Source organism: Nicotiana tomentosiformis, chromosome 1 (genome assembly GCF_000390325.3).
Source record: "Nicotiana tomentosiformis chromosome 1, ASM39032v3, whole genome shotgun sequence".
Classification (NCBI taxonomy): Eukaryota; Viridiplantae; Streptophyta; class Magnoliopsida; order Solanales; family Solanaceae; genus Nicotiana; species Nicotiana tomentosiformis.
This window is the reverse complement of record NC_090812.1, coordinates 130,473,117-130,499,226: the sequence shown is the minus strand read 5'-3', so window position 1 is coordinate 130,499,226 and position 26,110 is coordinate 130,473,117. Positions and strand designations below refer to the sequence as shown.

Genomic DNA, 26,110 nt, shown 5'->3' with positions numbered 1-26,110 from the left:
CTTGACTCTTGATGATTATTCTCTCCATTAGATTGCATACTCACGGAAGCTTTCCGTGGACTTCTTCTTTAGATTTGACAAAGAGTTCCTATCAGGTGCGATATCCATATTGTACTGGAATTGGCATACAAAATCCTAAGATAAATCATCCCACACATACCAGTGGGAGATTTCTTGATCCATGTACCATTCAGAGGCGATTCTGGTTACACTCTCGCCAAAGTATGCCATCAGTAGCTCTTCCTTCCCACCAGCACCCCTTAGCTGGTTGCAGTATCGTTTTAGGTGGGAAATTATGTCACCATGCCTGTCATATTTCTCAAACGTCAGTGCTTTGAAACCCGCCGGCAGATACACGTGCGGAAACATGCATAGATCGGAGTAGGAGACACTCTTTTGGCCACTCAGGTCTTTCATATTCCCCAGGCTTTATTCCAAACTTCTCATCTTCTGAGACATCTCTTCTTGCTCGAGATTTTTGATAGTTTTCTCTACTTACACTGTGTAATCATACTGAGGAGCTGATTAGAGGAATCAGGTGTGACATATGTTATTTCAAGTGGGAAATGGGGACCTTGGAAAGTGAAGCTTAGTGGCTCAGTATATGGCCTGGGTATGTTTGCTTGTGAAGTGGTGAAAGTGGGTGCAGCAGATAGAACCACGGTGTTCCCCTCGGTACCAGTGCCTGGGGAGGAATCATAGAAGGCATTCCGGAAATACTGTTTGGCATGGGAGGGTACCCGTATGGAATAAATGGGTTTGTCATAGGGACATTGGCGGCCCTAGGTGTTCTAGGAATCAATTCTGGGAAACCAGGGATGGCAGTGGGGGGTTCCTTTCCATTAGACAATACGTCTCACGTCTCCATCATACGGAAGCGCAAGAGTTTTTGTTCCTCGACTGTGGCAGACTCTGGTGGATAGCTGGTGTCGGGCTATCATCTGGGTTAACAATTGACATATTGCTTTCTGAAGCTATTGGAACCTTTCCTTTTGAGAGGGTAAAGTGCGGATGGGATGACAGGATACCACAAAACCAACCACCAAAAAATTTAACCTAAATTTTAAGCACACACAACAAACTTGTTAGTTCATAGCATTTAACAGATAGGAAATCCCACATAGGGATACAATGCACCTAGCAGTTAAAACGGTTCTATTGTGTGTTTGAACGGTTGCATGTTTCATTCTGGCTTTTATTGTCCCATCTCATTCTATATAAATTTTCTTTCATTTCAAACTCTCTTTTTGGTCTTATCTCTCTTTGTTTTTCTCTCTTTATTTTGCTTTTTCCACTCAATTTATTTATGATTTTGATTGCATCCGATGCGGATTGCCTACTTATTATGACACCACATGAATCAGACCATTACGTAGTTCAGGAAAATAAGTGCAAAAAGTAAAAGGAGAATATTTGGATTTTCAATATTTCATTAAACAAAAAAAAATTGGGTTTTTCATTACAAAGACTCGAAATGACATTAAAACTGACTCTGAAAAGAAACATACATACTCAAACTAAAAAGTAGACAACAAATTCGAGATGGACAATAACCAACAGGCCCGATGCAAAAATAAATTACAGACTCGATAAAAAGAAACGGATACAATGGAAACCAACTTCAAACTCAAAAGAAAACTCCAACTAGTGCCTCGAGCGACATTTGTCAATTACTGTGCGGGACTGGCCCCAATCTCAGCATAAAGGACTTCTAAATCGGCCATGACCTAGCGAGAAAAATTCAACATCGTGGCAAATAACATTGCCTTAGTCATATTTACACAATCGTTGCATTTCTTGGCGGTATAGTCAGCTATCTCCCGTATCCTTAAGTTGGTGACATTCTGGTTCTGGAGCAGCTGTTTGATTTGCTGTTCTCAGGCTTCCAATACTCGTATGACACCATCTTTGTGATTTTGCATGTTCACCACATCCACGTCCAGCCTATTGAGCAGCGCATAACAATGATCCATTTCCACCTCAAACTCTTTGGATTGTCGACCCAAGGCCTCTTCGAGAGCACCCAACTCTTTTTTGAGAGGAAAGACCTCTTCATTGTGATTTTGCTTTACTTGATTTTCCAACCTCAAATGGTTGTCTAACTCCTCTTTTAGCTTCCTAAATTTTACTTTGGCTTTGTACAATGCTTTTTTACTCTTGTCATGGGTGGCATCATAATCTTGCATCTTTTCCAACATAGCGGCAATGGTTCTTTGGTCTTTCAAATTTCTAACTGGAACCTCGGAAGCTTTCTTCATTTGTTGGAGTTGAGCTCGTAGGGATTCGTTCTCGCGAATCAGACTTTTCTTCTCCCCCTCAGCTTCCTGAGCTTGCAATTCTTTCTCAAAACTGAGGTTTCTTCACTTCTCTTGGAGAGTATTGATAATTGCTCGGTATTCTTTTTTCTTTTCACCCCAAACCAACCGTTCTTGCATTTTATCATCGAAGCTCTAAACATGTGGCCTTATAGCGGGCCTCTCTGGCTCATTATCTATGCAGGACCTTTTCCCATACAACGTAGTATACCCTGGGTCCACCTCACCCCTTGCCGGATCTGGTACCTTTGTATCATCTTTCAGGTAGCAGCAATCGTCCCAGATTTGCTGAATTAAAGTCTCGGGGAGTGGGGCCTCCGGGTGCAGCTCAATCACTTGACCACTCAAATCCTCATCTTCGGGTACTAGTTGGTACCTTCCCAACAACCTTAAAACCCTTTGAGGAGGGTATGGTTGGAAACTTCTCAAACCCAACAGCAGCAGGTAACTCTTACTGGGAGCCATCCTAAGGTCCACTCAATCTGGTCCGCAGTCAAAGATCTTAAGTGGGATGTCCAAGCTTTTACCCTTTTCTGGAGAATTGTAGTCGTTCACCCTTTCTTCATAGTTTTCAGTAAAATTGTCTTTATTTGGACCATAACTCATGAACTTGGGGTGGTGATGGAGATGTTCAATCAGCCATATTTTCAAGAGAATGTTACACCCCTCAAAGAATTTTTCCCCAGCTTTGCACAAAGTTAATGCCCGATAAGTGTTTGATAAGATGATTGAGGCGAGGGTATGCTGGTCCTTGGTGGTAAGAACATGTACAATTCAGCTATGCGAGTATTAATTGTACGCTTATCATTTGGAAATACCATAATTCTCAAAAATGCCACCATGAAGGCAAAACAACGGTGGAGCTGCTAGGGTTCTTTGTTCCCTTTGTTGTTAATCCCTTTTTTTCTTGTATTTCGAACCTATACGACTGTCCAAATCTAGAGTATAGGAAGTAAAAAGAATAGCGTCCCTTGGTTACATTGGTCTTTTTGATTTGTTTGCTTGTGTTCAAAAGGTCAAAGAACCGATGTACGGTGACTGCTCTCGGGAATATGAGCTTCTGGTTTCTCAAATCTCTACCAAATCTAGAGTAACTTGCTATCCCTTCCAATGTAGAGGTGAGATCAAAATCAGAGAAGTGGAAGATATTATAAACGGGATCCCAAAAGGTTACCAGTTCCTGGATCAAATCACTCTGTGGCTTGACTTTCATGAAGTCTGTAAGTGCACTCAAATGCTTGGTAACCAATTTCCGCCCATTCTCCCCTAAATCAAACCACCACATTTGAAGCTAGAGTGGAGCCTCATCTACAACCTTCAAAGGCGGGTTATGAACAATACTCATTTTGCACCCGTGGGTAGTAGAGGTTAGGGTTGACACTACTTTTTAAAAAAATGAAAACACTCTTTTGTAAAAGGAATCTTTTGTAAAACAATTTTGAAAAACAAAGGATAGAGTGGCTATCTTTGCAACCACGGCCTTTCCGCACCTCCAAGAAAGATTTTAAGGCTATTTTGTTAAGCGAGTTCATCATGGTAAAAAGCGACGCCCCATTGACAGACACGCCCATTTTTGCAAGAACAACCCTTCGACACTTTACGGAATGTTCTAGGGCTATTCCGACATAAACGACTCAAGGTTAAACCAAAGCTGGGTTGGTTTGCTCGTTTTTTGAAAATTCAACACACTTTTTTTCTTTTTGATTATTTTTTGCAAAAGTGGGGTCGATCCCGATGAAAGTTGCCTGCGTATCTCACGTCCGGTGAGAATCAGACCCGCGTAGTTTGGTAAGTTTTTCAAAACAGGGGGAAATGGAGGACACCTTTGAAAGATTCAGGCTTATTTTCTAACAACTCTTTTTGGGTAAAGGTTTTGACAGGGTTTTAGAATTTTTCAAATACCGAAATTTTACAGAAATCGGGTAAATTTCTTTCTCCTATCTTCTCCCCCCTGGTTTCTCTTGATTTTGTTTCTCTACTTTAGAATCCAGTCAACATGCAAAACCGAATCACACAAATGCTAAAATACACCAGGATGGTCTTTTAATTTCGGGTATACCTGTCCTAAACGGACATAACCCATGTGTTGAGTCCCAAAGTTAAATGCACATGATGCAAATATACGTACCTACTAGGGATCCAACATGAGGGTTCATCTAGGTTTAAATACTAGGGGAGAGTTTTTAGACCCGGCCTACTCGAACGGACAACCCGAGCTGAGGTGGGAGCAACATACTGGGAGCCCGAAAGTCTACCCGGACTAGTTACTGGACCGAACCTCATTTTAGCTGGCATGAATCTAACATAAAAGTGGTCCACACGCACGTGTGCACTAATAGATTCGGAAAAATCAGAGGGGGAGGCGTAAGAAAACAGTTTATACGAGTCAACTAATATCAATGCGATAAATGAGTGGCAATTAGCACATTAGGACCATCAAACACAGTAACATAATACAATCAATAAAGCCAAGTATAGATTACATTACAAGCTCGAATTCGGAATCCTGACTAGAGATTCTGGGTTCGGGTCCCCAGCAGAGTCGCCAGAGCTGTCACACCTCCTTTTCCCCAGAGATTGTGGAAAGAAAGGAGTTTTTTCAATTTAACTGATATTATTTGAAAAGGGATTATTTATTTTAAGTTTAAGAGTCGTCACTTGGAATTATTTGTTTACTGTGTTCCAAGTTACCAATTTATTTTAAATCCCAATTCAAGAAAATTTGACTCTATTTATGGTCCACGAAACACAGAAGACCGGGTAAGGAAGTTTGTTAAACTAGGAGAAGGTATGAGGCACTCCCGAATTTCGTGATTTTATCACGGTCACTTAATAATCATACCTAACTTAATTATCTTATTATAACATGTTTTAAAACCTACATACATTTTTATCTTTTACCGCTTTTAAATTATTTTGTTATTATGATTATGGAATTATCTTGAAACGAATGATATGATATGTGTGTCACAAATCATATCACGCGTACGTGTACATAAATAACACTTTATTATTATTAAGATTATGTCACTCAAAGTTATGTGAACGCATACCTTGATTTTAATTTTAGAAATCGTAATTATGTTACGCGAACGCATACCTTAAGAACGTGCCTAAAGCATGCTAACGATTGATAAATTAACTACTTAATATACTTTGAGATTGATGTAAGGCCATGAATTATGGATTGATCTTGTGGAGGAGATATAGAATTGATGAGCTAAACTAGTGTTAATAATTAATTTTCATACTTCTTTTCAATTGTGTAACATTACAAGATAAACCGCTAAGGGCTTAAACGAATAGAAGTAACTTGATTAATTATGAAATCGTTTGACTTTGCGATCAAAATTGTTTAAAATAATCAAGAACTGATGGGATTTAATGTTGACATTAAACGTGTCATTTTACAGTTTTGAATTACAATGTTGAATTTGTGACATTTAAAAGGCTATGTAAGAGTAAGCAATGGGCTTAGGCAAAGAACCCCAATTTCGTGTATCACATATTCCCTGGACTTGGAATGTACTCAAGAGTGATGGCAGATTCTTTTGGACCTTTAATCAGTAAGTAGAAAGTGAAAATTGGGCTCGGCGTCCATCTAAGCCAAGTCCATTGGCGAGCCCATCGGAGTATGGCCATGGACCAAATTACAAATAGTGACCAACAAACAATTGCAGAAATGGCTATTTTAAAGTTTCTCGTCCAAATTCAAATTTCATACTAACATAAGAACTAATTATAATGAACATTCTGCATTTAAACTTCAAAATTAACTATAATTCCCCAATGACTACAGTTATAACCACTTCAACTACATTATATAGCATACAACATCCCTTAGCTAAAATACAGATTTATCTAAAATAACATTACAATCCAGATGTGAGTAGTGACTCCAAACATTTCCGGTGACCCTTTTTGGCTTTGAAATTTATATATTTAACCATTAGTGGCCAAATCTATGAACTACCGCCATATCCACTGCAACAGTAGCCTTTCCTCATTACGATTTACTATAGATAGTCACTTAAAAAGATATTATAAAGGTATCAAGTCCAGAATTCATGTTAAATCAAACCATGATATAGGAAAATCAGTAACAGAAATTAACAGAGAAAGCGCGTGATTTCACAGACCCCTTTAGTCCATTTTTTGGAGTAATATATCAAATAATGAAAGCAAGTCAATTCATATTGCTATACTAGCATGAGAATTCAACAAATCATGTCAAATTTCATAGAGATCGGAAGTTTTTCATTCGAAGGAAAGCATAAATATAGGGATATTTCAAAGCAAGAAACACTTGGAAAAAGACCAAATAAAGGCCAGAAACAGATTCGGATGGAGCTCGGCTATAATTCCAAGAATAAATAGCAGTGTTTTGGACTTTAATTGATCCTTGGAAACCCAGAAAATGCGAAAACAAGTGGCAAGAAATAATATAGCTATAGAATTTCCTCTCTCTTTCTATTTTCTTTCTTTTCTTCTGAAACTCCTTAATTTTAGAAGCTTACCCAATTTTACAGCAGTTAAGTCTCCCAAATAACGGGGGAAGTACCCTTTTTATAGATTAGAACTCCTAGGGCTTCTCTTCAGGGTTTCTTTTCTCCCTTTAATTTTCTATTTTTAATCCCTAAGGGCTTCAAAGCCGACCTTTTTACTTCTTTTATTGCTAATTAGACCTTTTAGGCCCTTTCCTAGAAGTTTTCTAGTTGTTAACAATAAAATTCTCTAAGTTTAACTCCCAAATTACCTTTTTAGACCCTTGTGTTTACATTCATCTACCAGCAACTGTCTAGGCCTTTAGCCAATAGGCCAATGGCCGCCATTTCCCCAATCCTACGAGTTTCTATACTCAGTGAGCCTATCTGTCAAACAAGACAGGCCCATTTTCCGTGACTATAGCCAAACGGAAAACCCAATTACACTTTATGAACCAATTGAAGACAAAAATAATCATCATCAAAATAAATTCAATATGCAGTTAACCTAATTAAAACATGTAATAATTATTAAAATAATCATGCATACACAAGATTAATTAATTAAGTGTTTACTAAATTGAACTAAAAATATGCGAATAAAGATTCATTGAGATCAACGGTAGAGTAATTAATCTGAAACAATGAAGAGATAGAGGGATTACCAATCGTTGTCACTCAATGCCGGTCAGAAAACCTTCTGGCAATCAACAAACTCCGGCAAGCAAGAATTATTGCTATATGAGCACTGGCCAGGAATTCTCCATTTCGGCTAGTGCTACATATAACTATAGCTCTTGAAAACCGTGTAGAGAGAGAAGTGAAGAATTTAGAGAAATTCGACAAGTCAACGCCAATCAGCGAAATTTTGGCCGCCAGATTTAAAGGGAGACAGTGACACCAAACGACGGGTCTTTCATGGACCTATCATTTGGTGTAAGATTCAAGGCGAGTGGGCCAGATTGAGGGGTAATTCAAAAAAAATGGGCGAAAAGGATTGAGTATTGATTCCCATATCCTCTAATCGAGAGGATTGGGTGATCTTTTTGTGAAGTTGATGGTAGATTTAGAAATAAGGTGAGGTGAGGAGTATAGGGTGATATTTTGAAGTAATTTGGAGACGATGCGCCGCCATGTACAATTTTTGGCGGGCGGAATTGGGCGGCGGTTGGGGAGAGAAGAAGGTAAGGGAGGGACGGCTAGGGTTTGATCTAAAGGGGAAATGTTTGGATTAATGAAATATGGGGGATGTTAGTCGTTTTAGTTGCTAGTAAAAGGGGAACGATGCCATTTGCACAACTAACGGCATTGTTTGAGATGCTGGGGCTGGGCAAGCCGGGTAAGTGATGGGTTGAAAGGGCCGTTAGACTAAATGGGCCATCGATATTAGGCTGCTGGCCTGTGGAGACTAACTGTGCCGTTTAGAAATTGGCCCAGTTTTGGGCAGCCCTCTTTTCTTCTTTCTTTTAATTAATTAACCAATTCATTTTTCAATTTAGCCATTTTAACTTAACAATGCCTAATTTAAAACTAATTAAAATATTCACCTATTCCATCTAACAATTAAACTAATTAAAGTTGTGAATTATCAATTTAAGTTAATTAATTAATTAATTAAGCTAAAATGCAAAGAAGATAACTATTTTGTGATTTTCTGTATTTGAACAATGCTTTTAACAATGTAATTAAATCCTAAAATATAATTAAGATCCTAAAAATGCAAGGACTAAAGACAAAACCATTTTGGTGATTTTAATGAATTTTAAGATACTCCTAATGATGCAAGTAATCTAAAATGCTAACAAACAAATAAGGAAAAATATTCAAATATTCCACAAAAACCAAAATAATTGGAAAACTATTTTGGACCTTTTAAGAGTAATTTTTAATTATAGGGAAAAACTTATATGTTCACATATTATATTTTGCCTTTCTTTCATATCATAAATCAGTTATTGGCTTAATAATTGAATTCTTTTTGTTGATGTGAGAGTTGGCTTGTCAAGCAAGTGTGTTAGGTGCCATCACGGCCTTGGTGGGATTTTGGGTCGTGATAAGTTAGTATTAGAGATCTAGGTTCTAAGAATTTCACAAGTCACAAGCATGCCTTGTAGAGTCGTGTGGATCGGTACAGAGACGTCACTATCTATATGCGAGCGGCTATAGAGCTTTGGAAAACTTCCCTTTATGATTCCTCATCGTGCAAAGATTATTGTCTTGAATCTAAATTTTGCTCTTCTATTCTTTCCCAGATGGTGAGAACACGTGCATCGGCAGCAGCAGTGGGTTCCGGAGAAGCAGCACAAAGGTTATAGCGGCTAGAGGTAGAGGTCGGGGTAGGGCCAAGGCTCCCACTAGGGGTTGCACAGTGGTGACTAGGGACAGAGCACCTGCTAGAGTCCAAGAGCATTCTAGGGCAGTATCAGTGGATCCCCTTGTGTACCAGGCAGAAGATCAGTTTCATGATGATCACATTGAGGCCCCCGTCCCCACTCACCCGGATAGGGTTTCTTTGTTGGACCAATATTCCAGGAGTCCATGGCCAAGATGGTCAGCTTTATCGATGCTTTGACTCAAGTTGGAGTGGTTCCAGTGGCCTAGCCACATCTCAGGCTAGAGGGGGAGTTCAGACACCTATCGCTCGTACTCTGGAGCAGCCTATTGTAGCAGCTATACCTGAGATTTTGCTTGCCATGTCTGTTGATAAGCAGAAGAGATTAAAAAGGTTTTAGAGGTTGTCTCATCCATACTTTGAGGGCAGTATTTCAGAGGATGCCCAGGATTTTCTACACAGAAGTCATCAGATACCTCATAATTTGGGCTTGGAAGAGTCCAACGGGGTGGACTTCACTACATTTTAATTTATAAGAGTTTCCAGGAGATGGTGGTGGACTCATGAGCTAGGTAGACCAGTAGGTTCACCTTCACTTACATGGGCTCAGTTCTCACAATTGTTCCTTGAGAATTATATCTCACATACTATGAGGGATGAGTTGAGAAGTTAGTTTGAGCATCTTTAGCGGGATTGTATGACTGTGACCGAGTATGAGGCAAGATTCAACAGAGTTGTCTCGTCATGCTACTATTTTCTTCCCCACCGAGGCTGAGACGGTGAGGCAATTTATTAAGGGTTTGAATTATGGCATCAGGATTTCTATGGCTCGAGGGTCAGAGATTGCGACTACTTTTCATCAGGGTGTTGAGATAGCTTGGAAGATCAGCATGTTTGTAGCCAGTGACAAGAGGTTGTAGGGAGAGATAAGAGACCACGTTGTTCTGGTAGGTTCAGTGGTACCTCATCTAGAGATAAGGGTCGGTTTAGTAGAGGCCAGCATAGTAGAGAAGTTCGTTCTACACAGCATGTAGGCCATGGAGCAGTGTCTCGGCCATCGTTTAGCATCCCCGTTCCATCATATTTTAGTGCTCTTCCAGCGAGCTCATACTATCCTCCGTCTATTCAGGGTTCTTATAGTGGGTATTCAGGCCATCAGGGGCAGGTTCAGGTTCAGCAGCCTCAGTCAGGTAGAGGTTGCTACGAGTGTGGAGAGCTTGGCCACATGAAGAGTCATTGTCCTAGGTTCATGAGTGTGGTTTCAGCACCAATTGCTCGACCCCCTGCTCAGACAACTAGAGGGAGAGGACGTGCAACTAGAGGTATCCCTTGAGGAGGTGGTCAGATTGGTGGAGCTTCGACTAGTAGTGGTCAGGCTCGTTTCTGGGTAGGCTAGAGGTAGAGGACTTAGATGCAATAATCACATGTATGGTTTCGGTATATCATAGAGATGCTTCTTTGTTATTTGATCCAGGTCTACTTATTATTATGTGTCATCATACTTTGCTCCTTATGTGTATATGCCTCTTGGTTCTCTTGATATTCATGTTCATGTATCTACAACTGTTGGTTATTCTATTGTGGTGGACTATATCGGTCGTGTATAGTCATTATTAGGAGCTACGAGACTAGGTTTGATCTTCTGTTGCTTAAGATGGTGGACTTTGATATGATTTTGGGTATGGATTGGCTATCTCCGTACCATGCTATTCTTGATTATCATGCTAAGACCGTGATGTTGGCTATGTCGGGGTTGCAGAGGTTGTAATGGAGGGGTTCTTTTGGTCACACCCCTAGTAGGTTGATTTTATTTCTAAAGCTCAACGGATGTTTGAGAATGGGTGTTTGGAGTATCTGGCCTTTGTGAGAGAAGTCAGTGTTGATACTCTTACTCTTGATTCAGTTCTAGTAGTGAGGGAGTTTCCAGATGTGTTACTTACAGACCTACCAGGTATGCCACCTGATAGGTATATTGATATGGTGTCATGCACTCAGCCCATATCTATTGCATCGTACCGTATGGCTCCAACCGAGTTGAAGTAATTGAATAAATAGTCCCAAGAGTTGTTGGATAAGGGGTGAATCACACTGAGCGTTTCACCTTGGGGTGCGCTAGTATCTTTTGTGAAGAAGGAGGATGGCTTATGAGAATGTGTGTTGATTACAGTAGTTGAAAAGGGTAATTATCAAGAACAAGTATCCACTACCTCACATTGATGATTTGTTTGATCAGCTTCAATGTGCCAAGGTGTTGTTGAAGATTGATTTGAGATCGGGTTATCACTAGTTGAATATTAGGGCTCCTGACATACCTAAGACGACTTTTAGGAATCGTTATGGGTATTATGAGTTCTTGGTGATGTCTTCTGGTTTGATTAGTGCCCAGAAGCTTTCATACACTTGATGAACAGTGTGTTCCAGCCTTATTTGGATTCATTTGTCATCATATTCATTGATGATATCTTGGTGTATTCCCCTAGAATAGAGGAGCACGAGCAGCATTTAAGGGTGGTGCTCCAGATTTTGAAAGGGAAGAAGTTGTATGCTAAGTTCTCCAAGTGTGAGTTTTGGCTGGATTCTGTGGCATTCTTGGGCTACGTGGTATCCGATAATGGGATCAAGGTGGATCAGAAGAAGATTGAGTCAGTTCAAAGTTATCCCAGACCTTCTACCGCCATAGAGATCAGGAGTTTATTAGGTTTGGCTATTACTATCATTGCTTTATGGATGGATTATCATTTGTTGCAGCTCCATTGACCAAGTTGACTTAGAAGGGCACTTCATTCATGTGGTATGATAAGTAGGAGGAGATCTTACAGAATCTCAAGACTGCTTTGACTACAACTCCAGTTTTGGTGTTGCCTTCAGGGTCAGGGATGTATACTATTTATATGCTTTGTGTATTGGTCTTCGATATATGTTGATACAGGACGATAGGGTGATTGCCTATGCGTCACGCTAGTTGAAGCCCCGTGAGAAGAATTATTCGGTCTATAATTTGGAGTTAGCATCTATTATGTACATGCTCAAGATTTGGAGTCATTACTTATATGGTGTGTCATGTGAGGTTTACACTGATCATCAGAGTCTTCAGAATTTGTTTAAGCAAAAAGATTTAAATTTGAGGCAGTAAAAGTGGTAAAAGTTGTTGAAAGAATATGATATCACTATCCTGTATCATTCGGGTTAGGCGAACGTGGTAGCAAATGCCTTGAGTCAAAAGGTGGAGAGTATGGGGAGTTTGACATTTATTCCAGTTGTGGAGAGGCCTTTAGCTATGGATTTTTAGGCTTTGGCCAATAGATTTGTGAGATTGGATATTTTTGAGCCTAGCAGAGTTCTTGCTTGTGTTGTTGTGTAGTCGTCCTTGTTTGAGTGTATCAAGACTCGTCAGTATGATGACTCCCATTTGCTTGTCCTTAAGGACATAGTGTTGTGAGGTGGTGCTAAGGATGTGGCTATTGGTGATGATCGTGTATTGCAACTCCAGGTCGGATTTGTATCCCTAATGTGGGTAGTTTGAGGGAGTTGATTCTTGAGGAGGCTCTTAGTTCGTGGTATTCTATCCACCCAGTGCTATAAAGATGTATCATAATTTGATGCAGCATTACTAGTGGCGGGGGATAAAGAAAGACATTGTTGGGAATGATTCACAGTGTTTGAATTGTCAGCATCTCAAGTATGAGCATCAGAGGCTGGGTAGTTTGCTTCAGAGGTTAGATATAATGGAGTGGAAGTGGGAGCATATCACTATGGACTTTGCGATATAGTTTCCACAAACTTTGAGGAGGTTTGACGTGGTTTGGGTCATTGTGGACAAACTAACGAAGTCTGTATATTTCATCCCGGTCATGTCTTCTTACACTTCAAAGACGTTGGCTTAGATCTGCATAAGAGAGATTGTCCATTTGCATGGTGTTCCTGTTACTATCAGCTCAGACCGTGGCACTCAATTTATATCATATTTTTGGAGAGATGTTTAGCATGAGTTGGACACGCAGGTTAAGCTGAACATAGCATTTCACCCTCAAACATATGGACAATCCAAGAGAACCATTGGAATCTTGAAGGATATGTTGAGAGCTTGTGTTATTAATTTCGGAGGCCAGTGGGATCAATTTCTACCATTAGTGGAGTTCGCCTACAACAATAACTATCAGTCTAGTATGCAAATGGCTCCCTATGAGGCCTTATATAAGAGGAGATGTCGTTCTCTAGTTGGTTGAATTGAGCATGGTGAGGCTAGGTTATTGGTCATAGATTTGGTTCGCAATGCTTTGGAGAAGGTGAAGTTGATTCAGGAGTAACTTCGTACAGCACAATCTTGGCAAAAGAGTTATGCTGATAGGAAGGTTCGTGATGTGGTTTTCATGGAGGGTGAGAAGGTTCTTCTTAGAGTTTCACCTATGAAAGGCGTGATGATATTTGGGAAGAAGGGCAAGTTAAGCCCTCGGTATATTGGGTCATTTGAGATTTTGGAGAGAGTTGGTGAGGTGGCTTACAAACTTTCTTTGCCACCTAGTTTGTCGGGGGTTCATCTGGTATTTCTCGTTTCAATGCTTCAAAAGTATTATAAAGATTGGTCACATATGTTGGCTTTCAATTCTATGCAGTTATATGAAAATCTAGCTCATGACTAAGAGCTGGTGGCAATTTTGGATAGGCATGTTTGGAAGTTGAGATCGAAAGTGGTTGCATTAGTGAAGGTTCAGTGGAGAGGTCAACCAGTTGAGGAAGCGACTTAGGAGATCGGGCATGATATGCAGAGCAGATATCCTCATCTTTTTAGCATTTCAGGTATGATTCTAACAATGTTCGAGGATTAATATTTATTTAAGAGGGGGAGAATGTGACGACTCGACTGTTCGTCTTGTGTATTTGAGCCATCTTTCCCTATTTTATGCTTCTCGTATGCTTGTTTGTAATTTTGTGATTTGCGGGAATGGTTGATTTGGTTTTCCGGGAGGTTTGGGAGTCAATTAGAACACTTAGTTATATCTTGGCTAGCCTAAGTTGCTAGAGTTGAATGAGGTTTGACTTTTGAGTAGATGGCCTCGGATTGGTGATTTGATGGTTTCAATGGGTTCATATGATGATTTTGGACTTAGGAGTATTTTCGTATTTGGATTTGGAGGTTCATGGAAGGTTTTGGCTCTATTTGCCGAAAGTTGGCAATTTGAAGGTTTGAAAAGTTCATAGGTTAAACCGCGAGTTGACTTTCAGGTTATTGGGCTTCAATTATGGTTTTGGGACTTGGAGTAGGCTCATTTAGTAGACAGGAACTTGTGTGCCAAGTTTGGTTGTGAACCGAGGTCGTTAGGCATGAATTAGACGCTTGGTTGGAAGTTTAGAAGCTTATGAACTTAAGAGAAGTTCGGCTTGTCGTTTGATTTTTTATTCATAAATGTGACGATGTCGTATGTGTTTGGAATCTTTGGATAGGTCAGGGTAGTGTTTATGGACTTGTTTGTATAGTTGGACGGGGTCCTGGGTCGCTCAGGTGAGTTTCAGACCACCCGAAGCATGTTAGATGTTGCAAATTTTGCTAGCGCCTGGTGTGTTTCACGATCGAGGAGCATGTCTCGTGATCACGGAGGGTTATTTTAGCCCACATGATGTTTGTTCTTCGTATTCATGATTAAGCTGTTGCATTCGCCAAGTGTTGTGGGCAGTGTTCATCGTGTTCGTGGAGAGTCGAGGGAGGTTGGAGAATTAGCCATCGCGATCGCGTGTAATGTCTCACGTTCGCATATGTCTGTTTGGATGAGCTTCGGGATCGCGCTGTAGGTTCCATGTTCACAAAGAGGTTTTGAGGCGAGGGGAAGAATTTGGACTTCGCGATTGCGAGGGTCCTGTCGCGATCACGAAGGGTAGTGCTCGGCAACCTATTTTGAGTTATAATTTTGGGATTTTACCCATCTCTCGTAATTTGAACCCTAGACTTCAAAACGTGGAGATTCTTAAGAGCAATTTTACTACTACATTGGAGGTAAGGAATTTTCACTTGGATTTGTATTTATATCTTGTTTTCCCTTGGAATCTTACCCTTTAATCATGAATTTTTGAATTGAAATTTAGGGGGTTTGTCCAAAATTTTGGAGAGTGAAAATTGGGGATTTAGGATTCGATTTGGACTCGATTTTAGAATCTAATCACATATTTGGACTCGTGGGGTATGGGTATTCAGGGTCTTCCCCTTGACTCGAGTTTTGACCATGTGGGTCTGGATTGACTTTTGTTGACTTTTGGTGATTTGATTAAAGATTAAAGATTTATTGTTTGGAATTGATTTTCATGGCTTTGTTTGATGTTATTGAGTTGTATTTGACTAGATTCGATTCGTTTGGAGATTAATTTGAAAGGGAAGGCTATTTTGGAAGGTTGAAGACTATCGAGCGGAAGTAAGTCTTTTATCTATCCTTATAAGAGGGAAATATGCGATTTTTTTGCTATTTGTTGCTTGTTTTAGGAGCCACATATATGCAAGGTGATGAGCGTATATGCGTATCTAGGTTATAGACATATCTTGTATATGGTAGGCTTATGATTATGCCTTCTTTGGACTATGTGAATTTCTTGTTCATGTTTCGTTGATTCTATGATTATGAGATGACTTAAGGTTTTGGCTTAGAAGCACGCTTAGGGTTATGATTTGTGAATTGGGCAAAAATGATTATTTTGCAACATTGATCTTCTTTGTCAAGCCATAGTCATATACTTGTCATAGTGATTCATGGCTAGGTGGTTAATGGTTTATTTCGTTCATGTTAAATATTATGATAAAAATTTTGAACGATGAAATTACTTATTGAATTGTTGAGATGAATTGGATTACATGATTAGCCATAGATCTTTTAATTTTTTGTGTTTTTATCCATATTTCTATTATTGTGATTCGGTACCTTTAATTATGTTGTCTCATACATATTTCTATGAGTTTGAAAGTTAAATATTATAAAAAGATGAGAATTTTGGCACCTCGGATATTATGAGAGGATATTGGTTATTGATAATGTTGTGTGGATCGGGTATCACACCGCTATGGGAATATTGTGTATCGGGTTGCATGGCGCAATATTATTATTATTTATAGATCGGGTTGCACGCCGCAACGACGCTTGAATTTGGTACCATCCCTCCGGAGTTAGGTGATTACCAATATCACTTTGGGCCCTGTGAATGCCTGATACTTAGATTGGTATTGATTTGCACACTCTGTCAGTATTGGGTATATGGAGAAGTGCGGTGAGAATTGATATTGGATGGTGAGCGTGCATTTGTAGCTTAGACTCATGCAGTGCCTCTTATTTCACCTGATTGTTATTGACTCGTATCATGATTGTGAAAGACTTGAAATATGTAATATTGGGTGCTATCTCTTAGTTGAAAAGCATGTTTATATACCAGCTTTACTGTATTTTTACTGGTAGACTTGACTGATAATGTCACACTTTATTCTATATGTTGATTATGCCTCTTATGATATTTGAGTTGTTATTAAGTTCGACTATGACCTCTCGCCACTGCTTCTTCGAGGCTAGACTTGATACTTATCGAGTATCGTATTTTATACTCATACTACACTTCTGTACATTTTATGCAGGTTCTGAGACTCGTTTTGGAGTTATTCATCCCGCAGAGTGGGATTGCTTTCGGAGACTTCGTGGTGAGATGCTTACTTTATCTGATCTGCAGCACATGGAGTCCTCGTTCCCTACATTTTATATTTGTCTTTGTGTCCTTGCAATTTCTGGACAGACTTTGTATTCAGTTAAGATCTTGTACTTTTATTAGATGATTGCGACTAGTTGTGATACCCGGGTTTTGGGAGAGCCGTTGAGACAGTTGTGGTCATGTGTAGACCTGTATGAGATTTGTGCACATTTGATATTTAAGTAATGTCATATTTCACTTTGCTATCATATTATGAATCGGTTAATGGCTTAATAATTGAATTCTATTGTTGATGTGAGAGTTGGCTTACCAGCAAGTGTGTTAGATGCCATCACGGCCTTGGTGGGATTTTGGGTCATGACATTTTTTCCCTATTTATTAGAATAAATATTTATTAAAAAAATATGCTTTCTAAATTAATACATATTCTTTTGTTATTTAAAAATAGAACAATCATGAATTTCACTATATACCACATAAGTGGGAGATCCCAATTACTCTTAATGATATTAGTTATCAATTTATAGCTATTAAATATATATTTCTTAAGAAAATATCTATTTTAAGTAGCTAGTAATAAAAACAATTAATACCTCTTACATGCACATATATTTGTCAAACATCAATTTATGTATTTGTCCTTCTAAAAAAAGTTTATTTAATTTATATTGTTAACTTTTTTTTAAAATCCAACTATGTTAATATACATGTGCAATCAAACTTGACATATGAATTTATATTGTAATTATATCATGATAAACAAATAGGTATATATAACTACTACAACAGCAAACCTAGTGGTGTTGCATAACTAGAGTCTGGAGAGGATAGTGTATACGCAGACTTACCTCTACACTGGGTGGGTAGAGAGATTGTTTCTAATTGACCTCGGCTCAAGAAAAATGAAAAGAAACAGTAGAAACAAGCAATATCAACAAAATTGGCGAGAAATATAATAACATCAAACTATGAGCCAAAAAATAAATGGAAGAAAGCAGTAGCAATAAGTATTGACCACAACAAGATACTAAGAAACCGATGCGGAAGGTAATAGGAAAAACAACATGTAAAATTAGCAATCTAAGAATAAGAAAGAAACTACCAGACTGATCCTAATACCCCCGATACGGCTTCTAAATACGCTTGACTACCTACTAACCTTCTAGCCTAATTCTCGACCTCCACACCCTCCTATCAAGGGCCATGTCCTCGGTAAGCTGAAGCTACGCCATGTCCTACCTGATCATCTCTCTCCAATACTTCCTTGACCTTCCTCTACCTCTTCCTATACTCACCAAAGCCAACCGCTCACACCTCCTTACCGGGGCATCTGAGCTTCCTCTCTTCACATGCCCGAACCATCTAAGCCTCGCTTCCCTATCTTGTCATCCACGGGGTCCATACCCACTTTAACCGGATATCTTCATTCCTGATCTTATCGACCCTGGTATGCCATACATCCATCTCGACATCCTTATTTCCGCAACTTTCATCTTCTGGATATGCAAATTCTTGACTGGCCAGACTTTATCCTATACAATATTGTCGGTCTAACCACTACTTTATATAACTTACCTTTAAGTTTTGGTGGCATATTCTTATCACGCAAGACACCAGATGCTAGCCTCTATTTCATCCACGTCGCTCTGATACAATGTATGATATCCTCGTTAATCTTCCCATTTCCTTGTATAACTAACCCAAGATACTTGTAACTTCCTCTCTTGGAGATGACTTGAGAATCGAGTCTGGCGTACATGTCTGCTTGCTTCGTCATGTTGATGAACTTGCACTCCAAGTATTCTATTTTAGTCCTGTTCAACTTGAAACCTTTAGACTCTATGATCTGTCTCAAAACCTCTAACTTATTGTTAACTCCACTTTGCGTCTCGTCAACTAATACTATGTCATCTGCAAATAACATACACTATGGCACCTCTCCGTGAATGTGGCGTGTTAGTGCATCCATCGCCAAGGCAAATCAAAACGGACTAACTGTAGATCCCTTATGTAACCCATCACAATCGAAAAATGATCGAGTCTCCTCCTACTTTCCTCACCCGAGTTTTAGCTCCATTATACTCTTAATCACACTAGTGTACGCCAAAAGAATACCTTTAGCCTCCAAACATCTCTATAGAACCTCACTTGAGAATGTCGTACGCTTTCTCTAGGTCAATAAACACCATATCCAAATCCTTCCTCCTCTCCCTATACTATTCCACCAGCCTTTTAACAAGGTGAATAGCTTCCGTAGTCGAACGACCCGGCATGAATCCAAACTGGTTCTCAAAAATAGACACGGTCCTCATTACCCTTACTTTCATCACCCTCTCCTAAACTTTTATAGTATGACTAAGCAACTTGATACCTCTATAGTTGATGTAATTTTGGGATATCACCTTTATTCTTGTATAACAGAATCATCATACTCCACCTCCATTCTTTGGGCATCTTCTTCGTCCTAAAAATAACGTTAAACAACCTAGTGAGTCATTCCAAGCCTTCCATACCTATGTTTTCCAAAATTCACCGGAATTTCATATGGCTAGTTACCCTGCCCCTGATCATCTTATACGTAGCCCTCTCGGCCTCCTCAATTTTAATACACCTATAATATCCAAAATCATGACAACTCTCTAAGTACTCCAAATTACTCATCACAATGTTCTTCTCTCCCTCTTCATTCAAGAGTTGATGAAAGTAAGTCTGCCATCTTCATTTAGTATGTGCTTCCTCCATCAAGACTCAGCCATCCTCATCTTTAACGGACCTTACTTGGTCCAGATCATGGTCCTTTCTTTCTCTTACCTTGGCCAACCTGAATAGCTTCTTGTCCCCACCTTTATCCCAAGTTCTTCATACAAACGACTAACCATTGTAGTCTTAGCCTCCATGACTGCTAACTTCGCCACCTTCTTAGTCTTCTTATACAATTCTTTGTTCATCTTCTTCTCCTCCTTGATTTTGCTCTCCACTAGCTTCAAATATACCAATTTTTTGGGTTTCGCTTTTTCTTAGACCTCTTTTTCCACCATCAGTCCCATTTGCAACCGCCAGAGTAACACTTCGAGACCCCTAACACCTCTCTCGCTACTTTTCTAATACAGTTTTCCGTCATATCCCGCATACCACTTGCGTCAGAATCCTATAGCCAGCAACTTCTTCCCCAACTCCTAAGCTTTGTCCTTAATCAAGACTCCACATCAGATATTCGGTCGACCCCACACAACTCTCTTATTCCTCTTCCTCCTGATCTTTGAGTCTATCACCAAGAGCCTATGTTTTGTCGCAAGGTTCTCACCTAGGATAACCTTGCAATCCGTACAGAGACCTTTATCACTCTTCTTGAGGAGTAGATAGTCAATTTGGGTCTTGGCCACCGCACTTTGGTAGGTGACCAAATGCTCCTCCCTTTTCTGAAAGCTAGAGTTTGCTATCATCAAATCAAAACCTTTGGAAAAATCCAACAGTGAAGTGCCTCACTTCCCAAAATTGAAGCCGACATGCACCTCTTCATAACCCCCAATAGTCGACCCGATATGGCTATTGAAATCCCCTCCTATGAATATCTTCTTGGTGGGTAGGATACCACGCACAACCTCGTCTAGACCCTCCCAAAAATGCCTTTTAACCTCCTTGTCTGAGTTGTGTAAGTGCTAATAACGTTTAAAGTAAATCCTCCAACAACTAGCTTAATAGCCACCAACCTATCATTCATCCGCCTAAACTCTACCACTATCTCCCTAAGTTCCTTATCCACCAAAATACCTACTTTGTTCCTACCCCTTACGCCTCCTGAGTACCACAGTATAACCCCATCTATATCTTGTGCCTTAGTCCCCACCCACCTAGTCTTCTAGACACAAGAGCTATGTTGACCTTCCTCTTCTGGAGAATCTTCGCCAGCTCTATGGACTTTCCCGTCAAAATCCCTATGTTAAGACCCAATTCTCAACCTAGAGACACCCTTGTTCCCCTTACTGCCCTTGCCCCCGTCCCACCCCCACCTCAACACCCACTTACCCAAGGATATGATATTACTCTACCATCATACACCACAACTATAATAATCTACGGTATACTATGGTATCATTGCCAAAGTGCTAAAATGAAAGAAATAAGTTGCAACTATAAGGCCCTAATCAAGAGAGAAAATAAACACACTAGTATTATGCCTAAACTGACCCTAATCAAATTAGTTCAAAAAACGAGGGAGGGAAAGGGTCGACAAGTGGGCATGAGGTACCAACTCCCCTTAATAGAACCTGGAATATAGTGTGGAGTATGTGGCATTGTTGCGGCACATGACGCAATAGCTTCCAACTTTTTGTTGCTCTGTGACATTGGCATGTCTGCCTCATGCTCGTCTCCAAGAGCTACTAATGCATACCTGAAAGATATAAAAAAACCGCGGGGCCAAAAATTAAGGGAGGTTGATGTCACCACTACTACTAGTGACATCGGTGTTCTGGGAGTATGGGATGCAACGAAAGTATAATGGGAAAAAAAGAGGGGAAGGGGGAGGGGGACGGACGGGCTAATCAGGCTTCGTCGGACCGGTCTGATGTTGGCGACGAGGACAATAGGGGGACCAAGATAGAAAAGCAAAAGAAAGAAAAAAGAAGAGGGGAGAAGCGGGGTAACAGAAGGGGAGAAGGAGAGAAGATGGGAGGAAGAGAGAGAGGAGGTGTCGCGGGTCGGATGTGCGGTCATTGGCTATGACTGCTACTGCTAAGGTTTATGGGGGGAGAGGGAAGAAAGAAGAGAAATAAAGGAGGGAGGAATGAGAGAAGGAGGAGAAGAGATAAGGCCTACCTGGTCGCTGGCGCTAGTGAGAGACGGTCGAATCTGACCGTTAGTAAGAGAGGAGATGTTGAGGCAATTGTCGAAGGAATAATTGTTTTCCCTTTCTGTCACCATAAAGAGTATCATCTATATAATTACTATGTTGTCTAATTATTAGGCTCTATAATTATTACCATCATCAAATCATATTATATTATACTCCCTTCGATTTAATTTAGATAACATACTTTCCTTATTAGTCCGTTCAAAAAGAAATAACACATTTCTATATTTAAAAATAATTTAACTTTAAATTTTTTATTCTATCCACTTTACCCTTAATGAGAAGTTTTTATAGCCACACAAATATTATGGCCCCATTAAGCTTTTGCTCTTTAAGCATTTAGAACCACTTGTTTCAAAAATCTTTTTTTTTTCTTATACTTTGTGCCAAGTCAAACTATATCATCCAAATTAAAAAGGAGTGAGTAACAATACAAAGTTTTAGGGAATCCAAAAACTTATTTTGAGTCTTTGACAATGAATTTTTATATATTTTTAAATAAATTTACAATTTACACTAGTAATTCTTCTGCGTACCTCAAAATCTAGTATGTTTGCGCCAAGTTATAATGTGTTAACTATGGAACTTGTCGCACTTCACGCGATATAAAAGACCTCGTTATACTTACATAATAAATTTCTTCTAATATTCAAAATGTTGAAAGAGCAAAAAATAGGTTGTGAATATTACTTTTGATTCACATCTGGTTTATTTATTTCTTCCGGAAAAAGTATTCATAATTATTTTTGTTAGTATTTTGGTACAAGTGTGAAGACAATAAAAGAGACATGATTTCTCATCTTTGTCTAATATTTAGGAGTAAAAATTTATTTGAAATTTATCTTTGAGTTATAAAATAAAAGTATAAGTTCCTGAAAATAATAAATGTCGATAGTGTATAATTAACTCTATAATGAAAGAAATTGTCCCATATAAATATTTAATTATTAGATAATAATTCAACTTAAAATTTATTTTAATGGCTAAAATTAGAATTGGAAGTGTGTATTTGACTTTGAAGTGTCATTATTCAAGTGAGATGAGTAATTCAATAGTATTAGCTAATACCAAATTTTAAATATTTAACTGTAGTTATATTCTTATTCATGAGAATTGTTTTTCAAATAGTAAAAAATCGATTAGGTAAAAAATCATCTATGAATGACATGTTCCCAAAAAAATGCAATAAAAATACTTTGTAATCTCAAATAATTAAGAATCACTATATACAATAAATAAATTCTAAATCAAATGTAAAGCCATAACTGTAGTCAAGAAACCTACATATATTCAACTAAATTCTAAAAATGTTATATAAAAATTTTAAAATATCTTATAAATTATCTTTATGGAATAACTGATAAGTGTTTCATAAATATCTTATAATTGTTTCATATAAATCAGAATGAACAAAAGTTTATAAAAAAGACTTTGGCCACTTCTGTTATTATTCAAAACCTCATACTTCCCCTTTCTTTGATCTTTTTAATCATTTCCTTTATTCATTTTGTTTATCATTTATATATAGTTTAAATGCAAGATTTTTATTAGGTACAATTTTAATGATTTTGAAGTTTTAAATATAAGGACTTTCAATAGTTCAAATAAGAAAAGATTTAATATGTAAAATTTTAATTGATTTTAAACTCCTAAATATGAGGAAATTAATTAAATAATTATTCCTAAATATTAAAAAATAATCAAATTACTATTTTTCTCAATGCGAACTGTATTTGTAAAGGGTACAAAATGCAAAGGACATTTCGCTAATGGATTTCGTACTTTTAATATAGTATAGAGTATTTGATAATAATTATTTAAAAATAACATAAATAATATTTAAAGTTGTATTTATATTATAAAGTAAAGATTAACAGACAATTATATGCTCCTAAAAATAACAAATACTAATTATAGATAGGAATTTGTACCCATTTTAGAAGATACAAAGAGGATCACCTAACTGAGAAAAGACATCTTCTTTTATTTTTCTCGCAATGAAAATGCAAATTGTTTAATTTCTTTAATCAATAAAAAATAATATAGAAATTATTTTCAAGAGATTAGAAAAGAAGAAATCACTTTTTCATTGACTTGGAGAAAGCTTTCTTTTCTCTGTCCATTTATGTAACCGTGTATTTATTTGGATGCATCCAAATGTTTGTCTTTTCAGAGAGTAAGAGTCAATAGTTAAAATTGAATTGCTTGCAATTGACGGGTTCTGAAAGAATGATGTTAATATTATTCTAGAAGGAGTAAAAATATGAAATTCATGTTAAAATCAGAATTACAATTTATTCCCTCAACCAAATCTCATGAATTTAATTTTTAGTTTTGTTGTGTTTGTACAATCAGTTCTCATTTAAATTGGAACTTTTTAAAAGTAAGTTAAAAGAATATTTTAAATTATTTATATTATTTCAAAACATTTTATGAGAAATAATTTACAAAAATAATTTGCATGTTTATTTTCTAAAAATATTTTTATATGATTTTTGTTTTATTTTATTGATATGAGTTAGAATGTCTAACCATTTGTTTGTTAAGGAATGCAATTATCCGAATAACCTGTACAAAATTTGTAAATATGTCATTTTAAACTAATAATCATACATGAGATATCGTAAACAAAAATCATAACTGACATCCTTTTAATTTACAATTGTCTATAAAAAAAACCACATTATTAATTTGCTTATACTTTATTTAAACATAGAAAATATTTCCAAGATTACCTACATATCAATAGTATTTTTTTTTTTAATGTAAAATTATAATATAAACATAATACATCAAATACATTAATATGGACATAGTCACCAAAAGTACATTGTAACTCTATATTTTAAGGAGTGGCATATCAGATAAAAGGTGCTATATTGAAAACGGGAACGCAAAAATAGCTGAAAAAAGTAATATAAAAAAATATTTTTTTTCTCCTACTGGAAAAAGAAAGGAGAGGAGCATTCAAAGATTGTGATTTGAAGTATACAAGTATGACGTCTTCATGTTCATGTTGTATATTATTTAGAATCCCACGGCTCAAATTTAATGATATGATTAATTAATAATTATTTATGGGAAGGAAATAACATAGTATGCATATCTCTTGCAATCATAAATGAAAAATAAAATATGCAATATAGATAATGTCTTAAATTTTGTAAGAGAAAATCAATCTTAACGGACTAACCAAATATTCCTTGGCGATTAATTCTACCATGTTTTATTATAATTGATAAATTTACAACAAAAAAACTTGTGTACTGTTTAGTTAAATTTTCTTCTTTAAACACTAAAGTGAAAGTCAAAACTGTAAATATAATACTAATTAATACCTCTAGCATCATCCAAATAAAAATACTCCTTCGTCTTACCATTAAAAAACTGTACATAAAACATATATGGTTCTGTACAAATCAGCTTTGAGCAATCAAAGGAAACCACTAGTTTGCGAAATTGAACAAACTTACAAACCTAAAAAGTACAGGAGAATAACAGGTATGTTTTGTCTTCTTACTGTGAAAGGCAAATAAGGTACAACAACAATAACAATCCAGTAAAATTCCACTAATGGGATTTGGGAAGGGTAGTGTGTACGCAGGCCTTACCCCTACCCCGAAGGAGTAGAGAGGCTGTTTCCGAAAGACCCTCGGCTCAAAAAAAATAAAAGGACAAAAAGGAGATAATATTAGTATCACAACAACAATCATAGGATAAATAGAAACACCATGAAATCCAGAAGAAGGATGCAAAGCAAAGGGAGACAATATTAGTAAATATTAGTATCACCACAACAATCATAAGAACAATAGGAACACCATAAAATCTAGAAGAAAGATGCAAAGAAAAAGCGATAGCTAGTAAATAGGACATGCACTGAAAAGCGAAATAGTAAGCCACAATATTGCCACTAGCTATCTTAGACAAAAATTCTACATGGCTAGTCCCACAATGGTACGAAGTAAGGCACGACTCAACTACCTCCTAACCTACAACCTTAATACTCGACTTCCACATCCTCCTATCTAGTGTCATGTCCTCGGAAATCTGGAGTCTCGTCATATCCTGCTTGATCACCTCTCCCCAATACTTCTTAGGCCGCCCTCTACCTCTTCTAGTGCCCTCCACAACCAGCTGCTCACACCTCCGTACCGGAGCGTCTAGGCTTCTCCTCTGAACATGTCTGAACCATCTAAGCCTCGCTTCCCGCATCTTATCATCAATGGGAGCCACATGCACCTTCTCTCGAATATTATTATTCCTAATCTTATCTATCCTAGTGTGCCCGCACATCCACCGCAACATCCTTATTTCTGCTACTTTCATCTTCTGGATATGTGAGTCCTTAACGGGCCAACACTCAGCCTCATACATCATGGCCGATCTAACCACCGCTTTATAAAACTTACCTTTGAGTATCGGTGGCACTCTCTTGTCACACAGGACTCCA

General features: G+C 37.9%; 1 long non-coding RNA gene across 1 annotated transcript; it reads right to left on the bottom strand.

Moving 5' to 3' along the window:
- Window positions 1–5,687: 5,687 nt before the first annotated feature.
- Window positions 5,688–21,676, bottom strand: LOC104108957 (uncharacterized). The gene is made up of 2 exons (XR_004510176.2): window positions 7,465–21,676; window positions 5,688–6,299 (listed from the first exon to the last, which is right to left on the bottom strand). It is a non-coding gene; the product is annotated as an uncharacterized lncRNA (long non-coding RNA).
- Window positions 21,677–26,110: the final 4,434 nt, after the last annotated feature.